This window comes from Numida meleagris, chromosome 3 (genome assembly GCF_002078875.1).
Source record: "Numida meleagris isolate 19003 breed g44 Domestic line chromosome 3, NumMel1.0, whole genome shotgun sequence".
NCBI lineage: Eukaryota > Metazoa > Chordata > Aves > Galliformes > Numididae > Numida > Numida meleagris.
In genome coordinates this window covers 49,734,476-49,758,133 of record NC_034411.1, presented here as the reverse complement: position 1 = coordinate 49,758,133, position 23,658 = coordinate 49,734,476, and the positions used below count along the sequence as shown (strand labels likewise).

Here is a 23,658-nt window from a genome sequence, read left to right as displayed (position 1 = left end):
CCTAAGCCTCTGATAGCAGTGAGCCTTCACTTTACTTGACAGTTAGCCTTGATGGCCTTTGAAGCTCCCAGCTCTGAGTAGCTGTTTAGAAACATAACCTTGAATCCCTATCTCTACTTTTTCTATGCAAAAGCCTTCCAGGAAGTCCATATCAGCACAATTGGGCCTTGCTTTGCGTTACTTCTTATTTCTAAGTCTTTCAGAAAGCTTTGGACAAGCCCATTTCTGGCTGAACACCTGCTTTCAGACTCCTGCATTTGCTATACCATGTGTCTGCAGTCCATGTGGTTTGCTTATGTTGGTTCATGCAACAAACAACAAGTGTACCAAGAGTGATGGGCAAGGGAAAGTTCTCTGCACTCCAAAAAAGACTTCCTCTGGGAGAGGAATTCTACTGATGCCTGTGGGATAGACACATGTTCAAGAATTTTTGAGCTTGGGGCCATAGGATGAGTGCAAAAAGATTTCCTCCAGGCTGACTGAAGTGTGCAGTAAGTGCACTACAGGTAGAAACTTTGAGGGAAAACAGGTAACGGGAATGACAGAGGAAGGAAATGCGGAAAATATTCAGGGGACCTCAGAGTTTGTGCTCCCCTCCAGTTGTAGCAAGAGTAATCCTTTTTTTTTTTCCTGTGATTAGAATTAGCCTTTGATATGTAGGCTAAACTGGAACTTTACAGATGATTTAGTAAAACAGCTGGGTACTTCATTGAATGGAAGTGTGGTAATGCTATGTTTATCAACAGATGCCTTATCCCATGTATTGGTGCAAAATATATTAAACAAAAATTCTGTATTGCAAATACAGGCAACAAGTGTGCAGCCTTTTTATGTTACCAAAGACTTGAGGCTGGAGACTGTTCTCCACTATGTGGACTAATGGTGTATCTCAACGCTAACATTTTTTAAAGAGAGCTTAGTTCAAATGTGGTTTGGGTTCTAGAGATAGCACTAATGAACAATGCTACTGCAGTAATCTGGCTCAGATTCAGGTATGCAGGAACTTAAGATTGTTTATCCAAGAGCTTGAATCCCCTTCACTTGTGTTCAGAGCAGTCTTGGCTGGCAACCAATCAGCAAAGCAACATTCTTCACAAGCAGAATGCAAGGCAAGGATATGTTTTGCAGACAGGGAGGAAACAAGATGTCATTGCTGAGCCGGGAAGAGAGGAAGCTGTTGCTGTGATGAAGGAATACAATCAAGTCATTTTATCTATAAAGATAATGGCACAACTGCAAACCTAGGCATCTCTACAACCTGAGAAACGCTGTAGTTTTTCTCTCTGGCAATTTTATTAGCTTTTTTGCTTGCCTATGTTCTTGGGAGTCTATTCTTCCTATATTTTCTTGCCTTCCAGGAAGTCTACAGACAGAATAAAGTTATAGCTAATGGGTAGAATTTGTTTGGCTTCAGATGCCAGTACAGGATACAGCAGTAGAAACTAACATCTAGCATCTGTTGGAATCAGTTACCTTGAGCTACAGAGATCACAGAACTGTAAAGCTCTGCTGCAGCCATGAGCTGGACTCACAAAGCACAGGTGTCAAAATAACCTTCCATATTTCTCAGTAAGAGGAGAGATTTTGATTAGTACTCACTGCATGAAAAGGGAGGCGAAGTGTAAGAAAGGACAGAAACATTGGGGCTTGAGAAATGGAATTCAAGCATTACAAGTCTATCTTGGCTCAGCTGTTGACTTGTTGTGTGGCCTTGGACAGCTTGGTTTATAAAGCAGGGAGGGGAAACTGGCAAAGGAACATACATGTGAGGATTAAAAGATGTTTATGAAAAGCTTTGTGCCTACATCATTTTATCTTTTCAAAGCATTTATTAATTTCAAGCTAGTCTCTTACTCCAGTGTAGCAGCATTGAAGTTTTCTCAACTGGATTTGCTTCTTTACAAAAAAAAAAGTACCTTATATACAATGTTCCACACAAGTTCTAACTAGTTACAAAGGTCTTAATATCATCTCATGGGTATTCAGTGTAGAAAAAGATTGGAATCCCAAGGGGAGAAAAAGTTTTTAAGGGATAGTTGTCCCACGAAGACTTTCGTATGACTGTAAACTGCTCAGTCATGGAAGTATTTATTTCATTGAGGAATATACTTTATGTATATCTTCTAAGTCTTTGTCATTTTGGTTATTAACAACTTAAATACATCTGTGGCACAAAGTGCAAGGTGTATTCTGCAACAGGTATTTCTGGCTTTCCTGTATGAGAATAGAGCTGAAAGAGGGCACTAGTAGATAGCACAGCCTTCAGGCATTGCTGCTATTGTTTTGAGAGACATCTATTACTACAGTATGAAACAATCGGCTGCTGCTGATTTAAGAGTTCATGCCAAGTGATTCCCCTGCACCCACTCATCTGCATGGCCTGGTTATGTTCCCTGGGAGACAGCTGGCTGACCCCTGAACCACGCCTGTGAAAACCTGTTGAAAGAGAGAAGGAAAACAACTTGAAGTCATGCTGGTCATTGGTAGTACAATGAACAAAATGCAATAGATCAAGGGGCTGAAAAAAATGCAGAAATAGATGTGTATTATCATAAATATGTACTATAAACACTCAAGATACATTCAGTCATAAATGAAAACCTTTGAAGACATTATGAGTAGTTGTATAAACAGAGTCTACAGTGGAGATGATGGCATGGACATGGGAGATCAGTCACTGCACACAAATTCAAAGAGAACCTCTATAGCTATGGACCATATGCTTCTGTTCATTTAAATGCTTTTTGATTTCAGGAGCTCTGGGAGTCAGCTACTGTTGAATCTGAACAGACCTGCTAATATTTTCCATTGCTAATTTCACTGTGTTACTGTTTGCTTTTGCAGGGCAGCTCTTGAAAGAGCAGTCTTAAAGCAGTCATGTAGCATGTTTTTGGATGGCTGGAGTCCTTAATAGCTTTATGGCAACTGCTTTACATTTCATTAACTCCATAACTGCAAGTCCATTTTCTTTAAGCCTAGGGAGCAAAATGGCAGGGCCAGGGAGGCCAGTACACCTGGTTACTGTCTTTAGATTTTTCAGGATTGAGTTCAGGATTGCAACCCATCAGACTCATCTGCTTTTTGGTTTGGGACTCACATTCAATGTTGATACATAAATATAAAAAAAAAACCTGATTTCCAGGGATGGCCAAGAGACACAACAAACTAGAGACGCAAGTGAGATCTGTGATACAAGCAACTTTGTAAACAAGGCTCCTGCTATTAAATACTAACCATGAGGCATCTAATCCTGAAAACGCTGTCCAAATGTCACAAAATCATGCTTCCTTCAGAAAATGGAGCCTATTCTTTTAAAACTTTCACATGTAGTGCTAGAGCCCGTAAACAATCTCAGATATTTCTACTATAACATTAATGAGCAAATCATTTACTGCTGGCATAAGACTGCCTTATTTTTTTTTTTTCCTCATTGCCCTTCTGCAATCAAGGTAGAGAGGCTTGAGATGAAATGATGACTAGAGGAAGAATGCCCTCTGCTTCTGCCTTTCTGGTAAACCTTTGTAAGAGGAAGTACTACTTGTTCTTGACTCTCATTCCTGCGGGTAAGGTGTCCTTCCCCCAAAACATTTTTCAGTTTTCTTGAAGTGCTTCCCTTGGACGTTTTTACTTAGTGCCTGCGAATAAATGGATTAAATATGTTCTTACGTTGTTAATGCAGGTTGCTGTGGGTGTGAAGGGTATGAGATCTTCACAGCTCAATGGTTCTTAAGCACAGATTGAGATGTTATTATGAGGGTAGCATGGCACTTGCATTCAAGAGCACTGTTGAGTCTGTGTCTGCTAATGTAGTGGTATCTCAAACTTCCAATGCGTTTTCCTTGTTCTCAATTCATAAGATCAAGAGAGAGATAAAATAAGACTAGGGTGGAGCATAACATTCCAATCAGATGTATGTACTGGTTTTCTGTAACCTGAGCTGTCTCTGGACTGTTTCTTCCTGCCCAACAGTCTCCAGTAAGGTTTAAAAATCATCTTTGGAACATCCTGCTAGTGTACTGGCATTCCTCAGATTTCAGAAGATTGATTTCAATGACTGTGGATGTTAAGAGAGCTACAGGATTTCATGTGACAGAATTTAGATGCGCACATTGAGGATGAGCGTTTGTTCACTTTCTCAGTATTTCCCACAAAGGCCTGCTGAACCTTAGTCTTGCCTGCAAACTGCCAAATGGCTTCTGCCACTGCTGTCAGCATGACTGGCACTCACCCTACTGTGGAGGAGGAAATCCAGCCAGTGTCTTTGCTGGAGAGAGATTCTAACAACAATAACAATTCCTATCTGTTGCATAACCAGTGGTACTAGATGCTCTAATAGCTGGGCTTAATGATCCAATTAAATGCAAAACCTAACTGGGTGTGCATATGTTTGGCTTAGCATGTAGCACTAAAAGCATTCTGCAAAGCTAATTGCCTTCCTTTCTTTGTAGTTATCAGCATAAAAGCTCTAGCTCAACAATAAATTTGCATTATGTGTAGGTGATGTTTAGTACCAGCTCAGTAATGGTTGCAATATCTTTGTCTTAACAAAGCTCTCAAGAGGAAACTCTGGGTGTGCTGTTCTCAGGGTCTTCCACTCACTGCCCACAGATGTCCTGCTCTCAGCAGGGCAAGGCAGGACAATTCATGAAAAAAATAAACTGAGAAAGACCTTTCTGGAGAAGAAGGAAACTTAAGTGTAAGACAGAATCTGTCACAAGATGGTAACTTGAGCATTACTTTTTTAGGCTCTCCCATGAAAGCAAAAGGGTTCAAAGAAGGTGCTGTCCTTGTGACTGGAACACCAGAAGGGGAAAAATCCTGAATCCTTTTCCTGCCTTGCATTTATCTCCTGATGACCATTATTGGAGAAAGCCATCAAGGACAGGGATGTGTTATACTATGGTAAGAAAAGAAATGCAGAAGCAAACCCTTGGGGGGGACAGTGTTCCTTTCAGAGCTGGTGTCACCCTGACAAACCTGAATGCAGTTTCTGACTATCTAACATACTAGAAGCTAGTGCATAGCTAGTATATAACCAGAAGCCATTTTCCTCAACTGTTTTATTTCCCTGAAGCGTATACCTCATGTGGCTCTACTTTATTTCAGAGTGAAGTCTACCTGTGATAAAACGAGCTGCTACACCCACTTTCCTGTGGCTACTATATTACTGTCATTTTTTTCCTCAAATAGATCCTCCTTTTCTACCCTTCATGTTCCATTTGGATAAGTAGTTAGTATTTCAGTATCTGTCTGCTATTTGTTTCTTTCTTGCCAGGGATCCAGGGAAGCAGGTTTTAGAGTACCTAGCTGTTATCAGATGAGAGGTGCTGATGACTGGGGTGATAAAAACAGATTGAAGATGAACACCTCAGCAAAATGCAAGAGGTGTAGATGCTTCAGCTGGGAGGTTTAGAACAAAACAGATGGATGTAGGGACTGAAGAAATAGAGATGCTCTGGGTTTTGTGGCTTGGGCAAGGAGTTGAGTTTGGAAGGTGCTTTGAGGCAGAGGCAAGGACAGCAGGTCAGAAAAAAGCAGGACTAAAGAAGTTGGGGAACTGAAAAGTGAAAGGGCAGCAAAGAGGATTGGGAGTGTGAATCAGGATGCATGGGATCCATAGTGAGCTTAGGTTTGGAAGATGAAGTTTCAGGGATGATGAGTTGTGTATGGGAGGAACATAAAGATAAAGGTGGTTGAGGCTGGATATTTGGGCTGGGAAATGTTGGGAGGTTCTGAAGAAGGAGCTGTGGGGATGATATTTGATGTCTTGGGCACTCCATAGGACACAAGAAGATGGAAATAGTGCCTGACAGGCAAGAGAAGTTGGACTGGACTCTAGAATATTTTAGCTGGTAGTATATGAATGTAATGTATGCTATAGTACACTTACAATATAAATGTAGTTTAGCTATATATTCAGCAACTTAAATAAGAAGAGCTAGCAAAAAATCCTTTATGTAGTGGGATAGGCACTCTTCTTTCCCTAATTTGTCCATAGGCAATCTAAGGAAATTTTAGAAGTTTATCTAAACTTTACTGGAAATAATATTTCAGGCAAATCTTTACAGAAAAAAACCTCAGCCCTTGGAACAGAAAAGTCAATTTTACAGACATGTGCTGCACTGAAGTTACCTTGTCCTCTGAACAGGTTACCATTATCTCTTGTGGAGATGCCAGCTACTAGCCAATGTCATTAGCTAAGAGGATACTGTCAGTTAATAGGAAGTCTGCCTAATTTGCAGCAAATTTTGCTGGTTTTCAGGAGAGCACTGTTGCAAATCATTCTTCTCTAAGCAGTACTGTCCATTGCCATTTGTTTCCCTCAAAGACTGCAAGCCTGCCTCCATGTGAAAGTTACAGTTTTGTCTCTCTGCAGCCTGCAACCCAGTTTCTTAACTCAGTTGTTGTTGGTAGAGAACTGCTGAGGTAAATACTCTGAGTACACAGGCAAGCACGTTGTCTCACTGCCTGCACTCAGCCCATAACCAGTGTGGGCTTCTCTTTTTTTTTTTTTTCCTAATTTGTAGCTTGTTCACTTCAGGTTTGTTTACTCCTAGCAAGCAGGCTTACTACTTGTTTGTTTTCTGCTTACAGTTTGTTTGCATTTAGGTTACAGTAGGTTTGCTGGCAAATTACACCTAATTAGTAATCTTCACATAATTAACTGAGTTGTTAATACCTAGCTTGCTACTTGCTTACAAAATTTGACAGAAGTATATTTTGATATTACGCAGGTCCCAATGATGAGGAGAGGAGCTTTATGCAAGTTCAACATGTACATGATTCTGGACCTTATTTGGCTGAGCTATGGAATAGCCTGCCATGTTTCTGGAATAAAGAAATGGGCTGTATATTTTAAGTGGGGAGAAAATGAATAATTCAACAACAAGGGTCGAAGTGTCCTGCCAAGAAAAACCTACTGAAGAGGAAGTACACAGTTATAATTATTTGCATTGTAGATAATAATGTCAATTATAGTTTCCAGCTGGAATCAAATTTCCATACTTTTGGCTTCTGTACAATCACAGGGTAACAGTTTCAGTCACAACAAGTTCGAGCCAAATAAAGACAAAGCTCAATTAGTGAAACAACATAAATTTGCAGAAGCATGGGGTTGGACAATTAGAGACTGATGCTTGGATACTGTTACATATAGCAGCTTAGTGACAATCAGCAGCACTAATCAATGCTTATAATCAGTGTCATTTTGCAAACAGAGTTTTAACCCATTGCAAAAGTCAGTTCAAAGACAATAACTTCTTGCACCCAATGGGAGACATCTGCCTAGGATTTAAGTTCAAAAGTATAAGTCAAATTGCCATCCAATTACTTTCTTATAAATTGTGATACCAGCTCCTTCTAAGAGCCTCAGCTTCTGGAATTGGAACTGGTTTCTTAAAAATGGTTGGTAGCTCTGCCATTTCCCCTAGGGAAACTACCTGCACCCAGTGCCAGGAGGATGGTTGGAGCTGCCAGGTGCATGCGGGTGGGAGCAGCCTTCAGATTCTCTCCAGGAGAGAGAAAGGATCGGGCTGGTTTCAAGCATGGGTACAAGCAGGTGCAGCAGTCATACTTGCAGATTGCTGGGAAACTGTGCCTGGCATGGAGCCCTGAACACCAGCCTGGCACTGCTGAATATTAAGGTGAATGCCCCTCCAAAGCTTTTGTGGCAGAGGGAGCAGCCAGCCAATCCTGGCTTTCTGAGGTTTTCTCCTATTCTCCTGGTTTCCTTTTCCTAGTTTTCCTTAGTTTCCTGTGTCTTTCCTCACCCCTTTTTCCCGTAAAAGTACCTTTGGTTCCTCCCACCTTTGAGTTGCAAAATTCAGTTTTGTCTAAGCTTCTGAAAAGCTTTGTGCTGCTTCTGTCCCAGATGAAGTTCTAACTTTTCCATGGGACTGAGCAGTGAGGCCCTCACAAAATCTAGGAGGCACAGATCTGACTGAAAATCACCCCATCCCTCCCTTTCATCAGTGAAAATATTTAAGCAGGGACATCAACCTGTTTGGGAGGGATCTCAAGTATTCATGCATGTCACTGATCTCCACAGAGGTGGTAAAGGTCTTAGCCCATCTTGTACAACTGCTTTGAAAGAATATATGTAATTCAAGTGGCTCTGATGGTCTCACTAGTCTGCGCAGATCATTAAGCCTGTGTCACTCAGTAGTGGGACTGATGAAGGCAAAATGAAGAGGGGGGGAAAAAAATGTAACAGTGCATACAACTGTGGTCAGCTCTCTAGAGTAGTTGCCTTCTTTATCTTTGGAAGACAGATTTTTTTGTTTGTTTGTTTTTTTGTTTTCCTGAGGCAACACCCACAAACTCTTGCATGAGGCAGCAGTGGAGCCAGCTAGAGGTTTGCCTTCCTCTTGTGCTACCTGATTCTGCTGGTAGTCAGAGCACTGGCTCACAGGATGCTGACTCCTCGTCATATACCCTGTGTTGATGATATATACAAAAGCTTCTTTTCTAGGATAGTATTTCATAATGGACTGCTATTTTAATAGCTGTGTGTCAGGTGAATAGAAACACCTTCATGTTTTCCTGTTCCAGCTGGTAGGAGAAGACAAACTTCTCTTCCACTTCCCACCTCTTCCTTAGGAAGAGGAAACATCTTTTTCTTCTGCTGTCTAAAGGACCCAGTGAGAGGCCTCTCCTTATGTTACCGTGTGCAGTTGTGGCCATCCCCAGAGGTGGATGACCTATTTTTGTTTCCCAGTAATGTACCCTTTCAGAGACTGGTGAATCTTGCTACCTTGTCCCTCTCAGGGGAATCATGCATGCTCCCACTTCCAGATTAGACCTCAAGAGTTGGACTTAGGTGTTTACTGGCAGGGTTAACCTGACAGGACTGACTGGATTTGGCACACACACACCCTTTATCTCTGTTGTGACAGCAGTTAATTAAAGTGACTCAGAAAACAGCTTCTCTAAAATGAAGTCATGTTTATTTGTCAAAGGAGCATCTGCAGAAGTGCCCAGAACATCCAAGAGCCCATAGCTTCCCTTGACCTGCTTGTAGGTCTGGCTCTACCATTGCTGGGTAGGGAAGCTGTCTGTTATGCTACCTGTCTGCCAAAACCTCCTCACTCCTCTGCTGGTGCTTTCCAAGCCAGCACCTTTAATATGCAAGCTCCTCCTTAATGTTAAGAAGCAGAATCACTGACTGCCAGGGAGGAGTGGGCCTCTTTTCTTCAGGGACACTCACAGCTTCTTTCTTATTTACCTCCCCTTGATGGTTTCATTGTATTTTCACTTCTCATGCTCAGCAAGAAGAAGACATGGCAGACAAAATGAGATATATGTGATATGTGCAAAACAGTCCGCATTTTTCTCATGCAACTGAGATACAGCAGCAAAAAGAGGATGCTTCTTTTTCTTAAGAGGATGTGGAAAAGCATACTCCAGTGTAAAAAGCACCACACAATCAACAAAATCTCCTGAAATGAAGTCTCCTTCCACTTATGTTCACTTAAATGCCACTGAGCCAGATGGACTCTGTTTCTGTGCAATCCTTTAGAAAGATCTGTGAAAGGTCTGTGCCGCTCTGGCAGCACAGCCATGCAGGGAGAACTCCCAGTGAGCGAGAGCCATTTCCATTCACACAGCACCAATTCCAGGGGAACTGCAATGGTAAGAGTGGCACAGAATTACACTCACCAAGGAGCATGGAAGTACTCAGGGTTGTTTGTAAAATGAATATCAACCTCCTGTATTTATGCTTTCTCTAAAAGATATTAACATTAGTGGTAGATATTTGATTGCCATAGTTTTGTCCATCATTTGCAAGCACGGGAACTGAAAAGAAACATCCACTCCCTGATTAGGAAAACAGAGTTCAATCCCTAATTGCTGCACAAATAAAACTAATTGTGGTACAAAAAAAGGCAGTGCCCAAAAGAAAACATACTATTTCCTGTATGATTTCTCCTCCCTGTGAAGAAATTAGGACTGAAACTTAGTGCGGTTATTGCTGAAACTGCTTTGATGATTGGAACTTCCACCCATGGCAATGCAAGCAGGTCAGAAGCTGTGACATACAATAAACATTCCTGAGCTGAAGAAAAGGAAGATTAATTATCTTCCTCTTGCAGTGCCTGTGTAATCCGGTGAAGCATAGGAACAGAAATCTAGAGAACCAAAATTTAGAAATATTTCTGGATTTATTAAAGGAAGCCGTAAGTCTTGTATTTTCTGCTCTTTTTATTTGATGTGATGACTGAACGTGAGGCATGAAGGAAGAAGATCAGAATAAATAGCTAGACCAAGATGTCTCAGTTCACTGGAAGAGAAACACTACAGGCAAATAGCATGGCACTGGTGATACTGCTTTTGAATTCCCAAGGCTAATTTTATGTACAATGGGCAGTTACTTCATGTTAAAGAAATAAGTTATTACAGATGTGCTTAAGGAATAAGTTTAGGAGGACAAAGAAAACACATCTGTAAAAACTTTGTCTTCCTAAACTTATTCCTCAGGTAGTTGTCTCATGAATGTGTGGAAGGAATGCTTTACCCATATTAAAAATATGATTTTAGTTATTAAAACCTGTTAGTGTTCACAGTTTCCTTTTTCAAACTTTTTATTTACTGTTCTTGGTGCATTTTACATTGCTTACATTTTTTTTGGCTTTTAACTGCTAACAACAGGTTGCAAAAACAAGCAGGGTTTTTATATTCCAGTAGCTAATAAATGCAGTTCACTTACCTCCTTTCTATTTTTATTTTAATTTCATTGCCTTCAGTTTTGGGTGCAGGGTATATGACAACTTTCGTTTGAGTATCTCAGACATTTTTTTGTGCTTTATATGGCTGTTAGTTCTGTATGCATGCTATTAAAAAACTTAAAATTTGTCACTCACAGTCACCACTCTTCTCAAGGTGTAGCACTGGTAGTCTTTGTATCATGACTTTTTTTCTCATACTTTCATTGAATGTCTGAAAACCCCTTTTTTATTGAGGTGTTAGGGGATGTTCAGGGTATCCTTGAGCCCTTTTGGAAATTAAGACTCTTTGGGGGGGTGGTACCACTGACAACGGAGAAGCTTAAAATGAGGAATAAAAGTATAAAAATAATGATTGTTGACTACGAAAGTGGTTGTATACATTTATTTGTAGACAGCAGCTACTCTGTGTTAAGATTACGGTGTCTGATTGGAACCTTGCAGGATCCTTTGGACTTGAGGAAAAGAGAGGATGTTGCAGGACCGTAGACTTGTTTCAGCCTCAGTTTCTGAAGTCAGGCTTAAAGGAGCTGGTTTCTTTTAAATGAAATTTTTAGGTGTTGGAATATGATGCGTTAATGTATTTTTTACAGCTTGTTTTCTCCTACTAAAATGTAATTAAAATTTGAACCCTAAGGTAGCATTCCTGATTATTAGCTCTTATTTCTCCTCTACTGCTGAAGAAATCTTCTAACACTGTAGAGTTTGTTTTGTTTTGGTTGGTTGGTTTTGTAGTTCAGGATTTTTTTTTTGGCAGTGTTAATCCCTTACGAAGTGAACCTGCATCTTTGCATCCCTGTTTCTGAGCAGGGTTGTACAAGTATTCATTGCCCAAACATTATCTGTAGACTTATTAGCAAAGACATTTTGATTTCAGCACTTTGGACTGAGTTGCTTCTCCACAATTCCACTCAGATATGGAGGTCCCATGCTTAGACAAGAGAAACTCCAGGTATAGGATGGAGACATGCAGTAGCAAGTGGAGCTTTTTGCAAATGTTCTTCCCACTCACTAGTAATGAAATAGTGCGTGTGTGTGAGAATGAGCACGTATGTTCATGTGTCTGTATACATTTACGCATTATAAATTATTTATATATTAAATTATTCTTTTTATTATTATAGTGTGAAACTATATTTATTACTATAGTGTGAAACTCCAAATGAGAACAGCACAGCATCTATTTTTGCAGAATTTATTGCCACTATGAAACTGCTAATGGTAATTGGAGAAAGATGCTGTTCTCCTACTCTTTACAGATGGCCTTTATAGCCTGCAGTGTATTAAATTTGTTATGGCTGTGGCTATGGTCCCATAGTTAAATTATGGACATAATCACTTAATATTAATTTACAAGACAGACAGTAAGAGTTTTTAAAAGATTTCTTTCCCTACTTGTGTCAGGAAACTTATTTGTCAATCATTAACAAAAAAACCCAATAAAATATAAACAAAACATTACATAATAATAGACTTGAATAGTTAATCTGACCAGATGTGTCTGATGAAAAACACTCTTATTCTTATGTATGAATGTTTTCTGTTTGCCAGAAAGACATTCTACTGAAAGACATTCCAGTTTGGTTTGTTGTGTTTTTTTTTTTTGTTTGTTTGTTTGTTTTTTATTCCATTGTCTGTACAGAAAAAATACTGTGAAATTATATGGGGAATATAATAGTTACATAGTTTTTTTTTCCTTGTTGTTACAGAATTAAGCAATTTTAATTAATTGTTATACATACAGTTAGACTAGTAATTAGTCAATATGTCCCTAGGTATTACTTATTCTGTGTGAGAAAGTTGCCAAAAAACTTGTTAGGTTTAGTGGTCTTTCAATAATGACATGTCAAAGTCATCATGTGAAAGCTGCTCTTCATTGCCTCACATCTGTTATGAGAAATATTACTTTTCTAACAAACTAAACTTCTAGACTAAGGATTATGATGTCAATAACAGCTTTTATTTATTTATTTTTCTGTTTGTTTATTTTTGGAAGCTCTTCAGTGCAGTACTAGTAAATATTTTGGTGGTGATGGTAGTACTGGAAGCAGTAACATAGACCAAGTTCAGATATTTTCCAGCACTTGACTTTAAAGACTGCTAATACACTGTCTGGACAGGCAGATCATGTCTTGGAAACAGTTCTTAATACCTGTTAAGTTACAGATTTGTATGTTGTAAGTATATCCATGTTGTAATGATCTTAGTCTTCTTATGCTTCATTATGACGTTCTTATTGATGGAATTCAGTGCATTTTAGATATTAATCTATCATGGTTAGAAAAGATTCCTCTGCAATGAGATTTTGCATCTTCTGTATGTGCTGGCCTGTATATCTGTCATATGAAAGATCTCCAAAGCCCCATTTATGTCACTTGCCAATGTATGGATTTTGACAAGTATGGGAGGAATTCAGGAGGTACAAGAAACATGGCAATATATTAACCCTGTTGCTGATCGTGTAGTGTTCTTAGATTTGTATTAATGAGATTATTGTAGATTATCTTTACTGTAGATTAGGGAAGCATCTGCAGGGCAGGGAGAGCAGTTAGGCTGTCTCTGTGAGATATGAATAAAGTTGACTTCCTGCAGTTCCAGATCAGTACGGAGGCTCTTCTGGTCTGATAGGCACAGAGGTAGTATTTCCATTTCCAGCAAAACTATAGTTGTTACTGACATGCCTTATTCTTTCTGTCAGTGGATGTATCATAGGTAGGATCTAGCCACATGCCATAAGGCTGTTTGTTCTACAAATATTTTGTTTCTATGTTTAAACATTAATGGCAAAACATGTTTGTGCCCTGCTGTCTTTATATGAACTTGAAAATGTATTACCAAAGATGTGTTACAACCTTTACGAAATGCTCAGATGTGTCATTACTGCACTTACACCGCCCTTGTCCCTCCCTGCACTTCAGCTGCGCCTGTGATGGTGGGAAACGCCATGTGCTGAGAAGACTAAGAGCTCTCAGCCCTTTGGTGGCCCCAACTCTTCCTCCAGAAGGAGGGAATGTGGTTTGTGCTTATGGTAGTGCTTAACTGTACTGACAAGAGAAATTCAGCTGTAAGCACTTTTTAATATAATTTAATTTGTGACTTCTTGGCTTACCATAAAAACATGTCCAATTCAGGGATGGTATAACGGACCGCCAGCCTCACCCCACAACTTGTGCTGTGCTACAAAGACACATTGGGGAGCAAATACTGACAACAGTGAATCCTTTAGGGACCTTGCATACCCCAATGAGTCAGACATATCTGTGCTGTAGTGAAGTGTGGAGGCATCAGGCAGTGGGAACTGCCCAATTTATGGTATTCATTTCTGTCCTCCGTGTGCCAATATCCACATAAATATTTCCCACGGTTGAATGAGATATTAAGTCCTGTGGAGAAAAAGAGCAAGACATTGTGGGAAAATATGTGTCACGTCACATACCTTGGCACATCTGAGGTAATACTCATGCCTAACAGCAACTAGCACAGGGGAAATAGGTCGAGCATGCAAAATATTCACTGTACCCTGAGGTCCTCAAACAATCCTGTGATTAGATATGCCCACTGTTGAATCAAGTAGGGATTAGAGAAAAGATGTAGCTGGCACATGTACAAAAAAGAAAAAAAAAAGTTTTTAACCTACTGTGTCCACAAGGAAATAAAAATAGAAAACTGAAACTCTTCCAAAAAAGACAGGTGTGCGAATAATTCCTGCCAAAGGAAGGTATAGTGCTGTTTACATTGCTGCAGTTAAGCAAGACTTCACTTTACCTCCCAGAGCATAAATATTGAAATTTTTAATGAAAGCAGCTGCAGGACATCTAAGAACAAGGAGGGTATCTTTAGATCTGAATATATCGACACAGGCTCTGTTAACCTTGTAAGTCAGGAGGTAATGAAGTAATTTAAATGTTCTGGTTCTATACTCAGTAGCAGAAATTATCAAGACAACTGCTTTAAGAACTTTTTGTCCATGTCTAATTCCCTCTGTGTTTTAGTAGTTTGAGATAGATGCAGATACACAATAACTATTAACAGTCAAAATGTCAAACTAATTTGGTAAAGCTTGTTTTTTTTTTCAGTTGTACCCTACGTTCCTCCAACTGGAGAAAATCTGGGAGAATATTTTGTATTAGTCTCTGTAGAGACTAATTGTAACAAGCTGGGTGTTATAAGCTTGATAACGAGCCTGGCTAATCAAGCATGGAGAACTTCTTGTAACAAAATCTCTTAGGAAAGCTGACTGGTGAAAGCTGGAGATTTTGTGCAGTGAATGCTAAAGGAGATTGCATTTGTAAATGGTCAGTTATGATGAATATGTGCATGCAGAAAAACATTTTCATGTGTCTCTATCTACTATTTATTGGGTATAATATCCAAATAAATAATACAGGAAACAATTCATACATTAAGACACTTGAGATGGTTTCTGACACAGCAGTTTAGGTCTACCAAGTGGCTCACAGAACTGCCATCAGGACCTGTTCCGGTTCCCTGGGAGGTGTCTGGGGCTGAGGCCCCCAGTGCTCTGCTTTCAGTGGGGCAGATGGACAGGATGGGCTGCAGGCCTTGCCCAGCCCTGCCGAGTGCACTTCCACCCTGTACAAAAGAAAAAAAATAGCTGGTGCCAAACGCCATAAGTGTTTGAGAGATGAAAACCTACAGGAGGTCTTCCAGATATATAGGGCTAATCAGCAGTCTCCATTGTCTGTAGTCCAAGAGCCATGCCCTGCTTCAGTGGTACTGACTGCACTGTATCAGATGCTTCCGATTATCCTGCAGCGCTGAATATGGAAATCTTTCAAAGAATATGTAATATTTGAAAAGATATGAAAATAAAAACAGTAATTTTTTTAATTAACTAATCAGCTAGATTATGATCCTTGGAAGGAGGAAAACAAAGAGAGCAGGCAAGCTTCAGCGAGTCCTTTTGGATCCTAAATCAGTTGTCAGTGGTGGAAAGGAGATGAATACATTTTTGCTTGCACAGATCATTAAGGAGGATGGGAGAGGACTTGACGTCCCCCAGAGCAGATCCTACTAGAGACTGAGAAAGGCAAATTATTAGGGAAGGAGGACCAGTGGCTGAATTCACCATGGTATGTTCTTTTTTATAATTATTTTTTAATTAATGTACACCCCTGTCTCACAGAAAATAGGATGTATCAGTTAAATGAGCACTGAAATCACACAGCACTACTCCTAAGCACAACTGAAGCCATGGCACAGGTGCTATGATACTTTGCTAGGATGAAGCTGCCTAGGACACATGAAGAGCATGATCTGCATTTCATCAAAATATGATGCATCCAAATTTTATTTTTCTTAACCACCACAAGTTAATATATGTTGTAAATTAAGATCTTGAACTGAGTTGGAAGTTGAAACCAGAGGCTTTCAAATTCAACAAAACTACTACCTTTATGCTCTTTTTGTCTATGCCCTTCTAAAACTTTTGGACCATTTAATCTACTATATGAATGGTCATGAAGATGTCAGAGATATGAAGCTTCTGCACCTCTCAGGAGAATCAGTGCATGAATAGTGGAATAAGACCCAGAGAGACGTCCCCGCTGAGGAAAACACTGCAGTACAAGGCAGAGCAGGGGGGCGGTGGGGATAAGCTGTAAAAAGATGGCTAGGAAAAATGCAGATCCAAAAGGAAAAAAAATGATTCATCAGTTTTCTCTTCATGGAATGACTTGCTTTTTTGTATTTTAAAATGTCACAGTTCAGAAATTGTTAAAAATTGTTACAAAGTTCTCTATCTGATAATGTAGCTACGTTATCATATTAAATTACCATGCTGGCTTAGCAAGCCAATAAGTATTTTTTGAAAGACTTGAGGTTTCGGAGAACTGTAATTTGCACTGACCGAAATATACAGCTCAATTTCTTTTTGAAAGGAGTCTTTCTCACAAGATTCCTGGCACTGCTTTGGTCCAGCTGGATCAGAAATAAATAAAGAAAACGACAAACAAATAGCCTCTCTCTAAATTCAGTGTTTCTTCCCTGGCCACAGTGTCGATTAGGAAGTCAGCAAGGATGTGTGTGTGCGTGGGTAGCTAGATGGATGTGAGATTACTTAAATTATTACCATAGATTTAGCTGCCACCTTTGTGACAAGGTCTCTAAAAACCTATTTCCAACCTCTCCCGCTTCATATATAATGCTAGGTGTATCACTGGTGTCTTACCCAATCAAATCTCCTCTATCTGCCTTCCTCTTTCATCCCACCTGGGCTCCTGCCAGGTCACATAGCTTCGTAATAGCCTTGATATCCATTCTGAGAGACACAAACTTGCATCATCCTATGACTTGTTTTTATCTCTATTATTGAAGGTTCTTTATGTCTATGTACAAGAAATACATTTATACAGTCCATAAAGCTTGTGGTTGCACAAGTGGTCATATTATTTAAGTTACTAACAGCATCCTATCCTTTCACTGATATATGAGAAGGGAATCAAGTGTAATGAAATTGCCAGTTTATTGCTTTATTTTTCATCAGATCATAGAATCATAGAGTGGCTTGAGATGGAAGAGGATTTAAAGATATCTAGTTCCAACCCCCTGACGTGGAGTCAGGGTCTCTCTGAATCACATCCCATTCCTCATGTGTATCAACCACACCATAAAACTTGTTGTCACCTGCAAACTTGCTGAGGGTACGCTCAATCCCACTGACAATTGAACTGATGAAGATATTAAGGAGCATTGGTCCCGGTACTGACTCCTGAGAGACATCACTCGTTACTGGACTTGGAGCCACTGACCACCACTCTCTGGGTATAATCTTGAAACCAATTCCTTATCCATGGAACACTCTGTCTATCAAATTCATGTATTTCCAATTTGGAGAGAAGGATGTTGTGAAAGACCATGTCAAATGTCTTACTGAAGTCCATACAGATGACATCTGTGGCTCTTCTCTTGTCCACTGATGTAGTTACACCATCACAGAAGGCCCTAGGTTGGTCAGGGAGGACTTGCCCTTAGTGAAGCCATGGTGGTTGTCCCATATCACATCCCTTTCTTCATCTGCCTTAGCATAGCTTCCAGGAGGATTCTTTCCATGATCTTCCCTGGCACAGACGTAAGACTGACAGGCCAGTAGTTCCCTGGGTTGTCCTTTCTATTCTTAAAAAGGAGTGCAACATTGCCTTTTTTCCAGTCATTGGGAACTTCACCTGACTGCCATGACTTTTCAAATATTGCTGAGAATGGCTCCATGACTACATCAGCTGAATTCCTCAGGTCTCTGGGACTCTTTAAATATAGAAAGAGATAAACACTAGTGTTTACAGTCAGCTGCAGGTTTTGAGTAGGGCTGGGGAATTAGGTCTGGATGCTGGGCTGTGAATGGAGCCATTCTTCTCTCACCCATTCCCTGCTGCAGCACGCAGAGAGCAGGACACAAAAGTGTACAAGGTGAGCAGGAACTGTGGGCTCAGGCACAGCACTTCTAGATTAAGCTGCTTCTCTTCTTTTCTTGAGGTATTGGTTTAGCCATGAGTTAAGCACATGAAGAACACATGACCTTCTCAATGCAGAGAATTTTTATTGTACAATGAACTCAATTAGCAACACAGGAAAATTGTCCTGAGAATAACTAGAGCCTCACTGTTTGTTCTATAATGGAACAATGTTTGAAAGTGGGGAAAGAATATGATAGAGAATTGTTACTTTTTTAAACTAAGTTTTCCAGGACTTTTCCCATGTCCTTGGCATGAACATTTACCACAGTATAATGTGAAGATGCTCAGTTTTCTCACATATGGAGCCAAGGGAGGAATTTACTGTTTTCATACTGATTCATTTTCTTCTGTAGGCAGACACTCCCCTCAGTGAATGAGATGAGAAATGATGTTGTAGCATCATAATTTGAAAAGGCAAGGGCAAATATCGTGCTGTTTGTATCATCCTCTCTTACTCCTCCAATGTGACTGTAAGCATCTGGATGTCATTTTCTGCCTGTCTACTGATTAGACAGGTTCTGCAAAGGAGACTGACTCTGATGCTGTAATAATATTGACCTGGAAAATTGTTCTGTAGAACTTCCGTATGAAATTCTAAAGCCGCCTTACAAGCATTACTGAAAAGAATTTCACAACTTTCTTGTCAGACAGGTAAATGTTACTGTCGTCATTTGATGTCTGCAAGAACCAGACCAAAGATTTTGTGAGTTGCTCAAAGTGAACTGACAGAGCTAAGTACAGTACCCAGCTCTCTGTGTCATGAGCAGATAAAATGTAGCAAATTGCCGGTCCATTTAATTTTACTAACAACAACAACAAAAAAAATTAGTGCAATGATGAGAAACAACAAAACCAATCTAACCTGAGTGGTGACACTGATAACTAGTAGTTTTTTTGTAGGAACTGTATGAGAATGTTTCAGAGAAATCACAACAGATACAATGGATGATGTGTCAGTGTAGTGCCCCTGTCTAAGCAGAGGCATTGAGATACTGGGCTTTTGTTTCTGCATCCTCTGTTTATCTTCTGGTGAAAGTCAGTGCTGCTCAGTACAAGGGAGCACAACTCTGAATGCTGCTTGATCCTTACAGTTGTTGGAAGAGCCTTAAAATGGAGCCTGTGTTCAGGGTTTGACTACTGACAAACTCACTGAGACTGGCATCGTCCTTGTTGGTATTTAGGTGAAAAGACAGCAGAAGATGGTTAGTTCATCCATGCCTGAGCTTTCTTATAATAGAATTAAGCAGTGATTTCAGTCCCACGTGACAGCCACTGTATTTTCTAGTTCTCACCTAGAAGGAAATGGATGAAGTTCCTGCAGATGCTAGGCAACTTGTATCTCAGAGGATTAAAATGACAGCTTGTTCTATAAATCCTTAAGGATTAACAACACATATGTCCAAGCATTAAATCATAGCAAAGAACAAGAGGAGCTTGTTTTTGTCTTGGAGTATTATCACAGTGGATAGTAGAGACATGGAATATATGTATATTAGATAAAGTTGGGAAAATGTGTAAGAGTAGAATAAGATTTCAATTTCTTTACCTTCTTTTGTTAATCAGGCCATTGTATTGTTGTATATTTAAAGTAAAGAGTGCAAACTAAGGTTATACTTGGATTTTTATTTCAAAAATGGTTTGCGTTCTCTTCTGAGTTAATGCTTGAGAACTATATTATGGCAGTGTATTGTATCAACAGCAGCTAAGATCCTGCTACATTTTAGATGATTACCTGTTTGAGCTATTCCATTTAAAAATAATTAAAAAGCATTCCCTTGTGTTACAGTGCTGCAAATGGAAATCAGAGCTCGCATTAGCTTTTAAGTAATCTTGTCATAAATTTCTTTTACGATCTTGTCTTCTTCTAATTCACTGTATACTCCAAAGACTAATTTCTTATGAACTCTCAACAAGTAACATACCATAGAAGAAATATGCAGGAGTTTGAGAGGAGTGGGATATTGTATTGGCATTGATAAACTGAATTTAGCTGCTGACTTACAAGTGTCAAAGTTTTCTGAGTTTCATAAAGAAGTGAACCACACTGGGTAGATACCAGAATGTGCTTCTGTATGTTCCCATCAGTGTTGTACATGGATGAAACTCTTCAGCTGTAAGAATAGTTGTTTCTTTTTTAATTTTGCTCAACTTTTGGGGAGTTGAATTTTAGGCAAAACCTTGGTGATTGATTTGCCATTTTGGCTATTCTGGGTGTTTCTGAAGAATTCTTGTTCTCTTAAAGTTAAGTGTCAATACTGAAGTACTTTTGCAAGATCCTTGCACTTTGACTATTTCTATCTGAAATTCAAAGCACTTCTAAATGATCAAGATTATATCTAGACTGTGAGAGAAATGTATTCATGGAACATCAACATCCTGTTTTACTGACTGTCCCAATTGTCCATCTCCCTGTTTTGACATTCAAAACATAGTGATTATTATTACAGACACAGTTCACTTGTAATTTATGGTGAAATAGCCCATTACAGTAAATTACATATTCTCACTGTATGTGGTCAGACATCAGTGTACCAGATGGCTCTAGAAGGTTACTGTCCTATTTCTGCCTGTGCTGTGCTGCCATGCTGCTCCTGCTGCAAGCAGCTTAGCTATTCCTGCTTGTGGAAACAACACTGCATCACCAAATTCTCATTGTGAAATGACCTACATGTTAATATTTCTTATGGAAAATATTGAAAATCTCCAAGAACTATTAAGACAGTGGATTGCTGAAACTCAGTCTGATTCTGTGATATAAGATATTATATAAGTACATAAACTTTTGTGATGTAGAATTAAATCCTTTCTTTACTTCTAGTTAGCATGTAGGTCCTTTTTATATGTCAGTAAGCAACTTAGCATGACACGTGTGGTTTTCCCTGGGTTTCCTTGGTGCATAAGCATTTTTAAAAAAATAAAGATATTATTCCAATTAAATATTGCACATCCCTTCAATGGTAATGTCTTCCAGGTGGAAGAATCATTCATGACAGCACTACTACATAAATAAGTTTTAGTAATCAGGCTGGAGTTGCTTTTATTGGAGACTCGGTCCTGTGAAGTGTTGTATGCCTTAGATTGCCATGGACTCCAAAGGCAATGTGAGCACCTGAAATGAATGCTTTGTAGTTTTTAGACCTGGACTCTGCTTCCCTTAATAGAGTAATGGGCTTAGAGATAGATGATAGCATTGCAAGTCTCACACACAGACTGTAGTTAGAAACCAGGGACTGTGCTGACTGGTGGTCCATTTCAGCATGACAGAAGCTTTGCTCCACCATGTGTCTCACACACTGAAAAAAAAAAAATTCTTTTTCCATTCACTTTTATGGGTTTAGCATCCATGTGTCCACAGCCAAATAAACATTTCTCCCTAAAACTAGTTTGTTTGTGCCAGAATCTTGCATAGGTGGACTCTTTTTGAGGACTCTGGTGTTTTACCACTCTGATGCAACCAAATCATTACTTGAATGTGAGCTTTCATGGACTCATAATATAGAACATATAAATGCTCTGATGCAAAAACAATTTTACTGAGTAATTATCATTCTTTCTATAGCCTTTCTGATCAAAAACTGTTTAGGCCAATATTTGGAAAAAAGCATTTTCCTGTAAATTATTTATCTTTCTGAGAATGTATTCTTTCTTATTTTTTCTTTGTGAAATGGAGGCAGAAACTCTCCACTGAACGAACTTTTGGGTACCTTTCTGGCTTTCAAACCCAGAAGATTGCTCTGCTGCAATTACAGGACTGGATATTCCTTTTCGTCTTCCTGTACATCAGCATGTTGACATTTTTCAGTGACATGCATTTTCCGTGTGACTTTTATCTAATTATTAAAATCTGCCTGCATAGGACTATTTCAGATTTATCTTCTCTCAGAACTGTTATCATGACTTGAAATACTTGCAACTGTGAAAACTCGTAGCCAGATGTTTCCTAATGAACAGTGTGTGCTATGGCCAGTTACATGTGAGCAGCAGAAATAAGAACTTTCAAAACAATACATGTTTTGTGCTCGGGTTACTCCGTACTAGTGACTGTACCCACCAAAAGCAGTTTCCTGGCAGAAGGTAAGGGTACAGCAGCTGTTCGAGCACAAAACCCAGCCCTCTTTATGGGGTGTTTTTATATATGTTTTTTTGAACACCACCCAAATTTGCTCTGGGAAATCATGAAGTATCAAGCAGAAAAGGATTCTTGTATACATCAGGTATGGGATATCAGTGCAATTGTGGTGCCATGAATTCTGTGTGCCAGGTTTCTTGTTTGGGACTGAATAAAGTCGCTTGTATAGAAGTCAGGCATATTTATCAGGATAGAAAAATACTTTTCTAGGACTGTGCTTTCTTGGCAAAGTAAAACTGGCTTTTGGAAGGACTGCATATATTCAGGTACCATTTGATTAATTAGAAATATTTTTATTCAGCATCTCACCTATCTGTTTCTGAAAAATTGAAACAACCAGGAGTGGCAATATCAATCTAAGAGATGTATTTTGTTAAACAGTTTGCATTTTTGTGCTTTTAGGTATACATAAATATATTATTATTAAAGAAAAAGAACTTTATAATCAATTCTGGCCATCATTATTAATTATTTTGCTTTATCTGATTGTCTTAGCTTCTGTATTTATCACAGAATAATAATGATGTCAGTGTAATACAAGGGATGCTTCACTGATGATCAGTGTTTTTCTGTTAATCATTGATTACTTTTTCTTATACAAAAAAGGAGAAAGCATAGACAATGTTGGTACTGTGATGTTCAAAAAAGTTACAAAATGCTGTCTCAAGACATTCCCTTACATGTACCAGAATATTATGTACTTCTTTGGGTTCTTCCTAGAATATGGAGGCTTTGGATTTCTTTTTTTGCATTAGACAATTATTTTTTGTCTTCTGTATTCTGGGCAGCATGTAATAAGGAAAACATTAAAAAAGTAATCGTTATGCTTCCAAACACATTAAGTATGTATATATTTGGATAAATATAACTCATTTTATATTTTATTACTTGCTTTCTAGTACAAAGAAGGCAAAGAAACTCATGAAAATGCAAGCCAAAGAAATAGCATGTGAGCGTGTGTCTGCATGCAATAATTTATATACTAACTTAATTACGCAGTAATACAAAACATCTAGACAGCAATGTTTCCCTGCTTCATTACACTGTGCATAGAAAAATTTAGCTTTGTATTAGAGATCTTGTATTCACTGCCATCTGAATCTTTTGCTTCTTTCATTGTTCTGCTTGTCTCTAAAATACAGTTCTGATTCTGATCTCAGAGTACTATAAATCCCAAAATAAGTCTAGCAACTTCAAAGAAGAGTATTTCTGCTTTACATAGTTATAACTAAGATATGAATCTGGCCCATAGGCACACTCATTTTATAGCAAGTTAAAACATGTATCCTTACTATTGGCAAATCCCAAAGGTTAATAGACATACACGTGCAGTTAG

The 23,658-nt window shown here is 39.1% G+C and overlaps 1 long non-coding RNA gene across 10 annotated transcripts in view; it reads left to right on the top strand.

Moving 5' to 3' along the window:
• LOC110396010 overlaps nt 1–23,658 on the top strand; it is a 74,247-nt gene that overhangs the window by 36,707 nt on the left and 13,882 nt on the right. For 8 of the 10 annotated variants that reach the window (XR_002436741.1, XR_002436742.1, XR_002436738.1 and 5 more), the window contains one exon: nt 4,746–4,902. The exons of 1 other annotated variant lie outside the window; for it this stretch is intronic. This is a non-coding gene — a long non-coding RNA (uncharacterized LOC110396010). Of the gene's footprint in view, nt 1–3,449; nt 3,564–4,745; nt 4,903–23,658 lie in introns of all 10 variants that reach the window. One more of the 10 variants, XR_002436737.1, reaches the window with a different exon arrangement.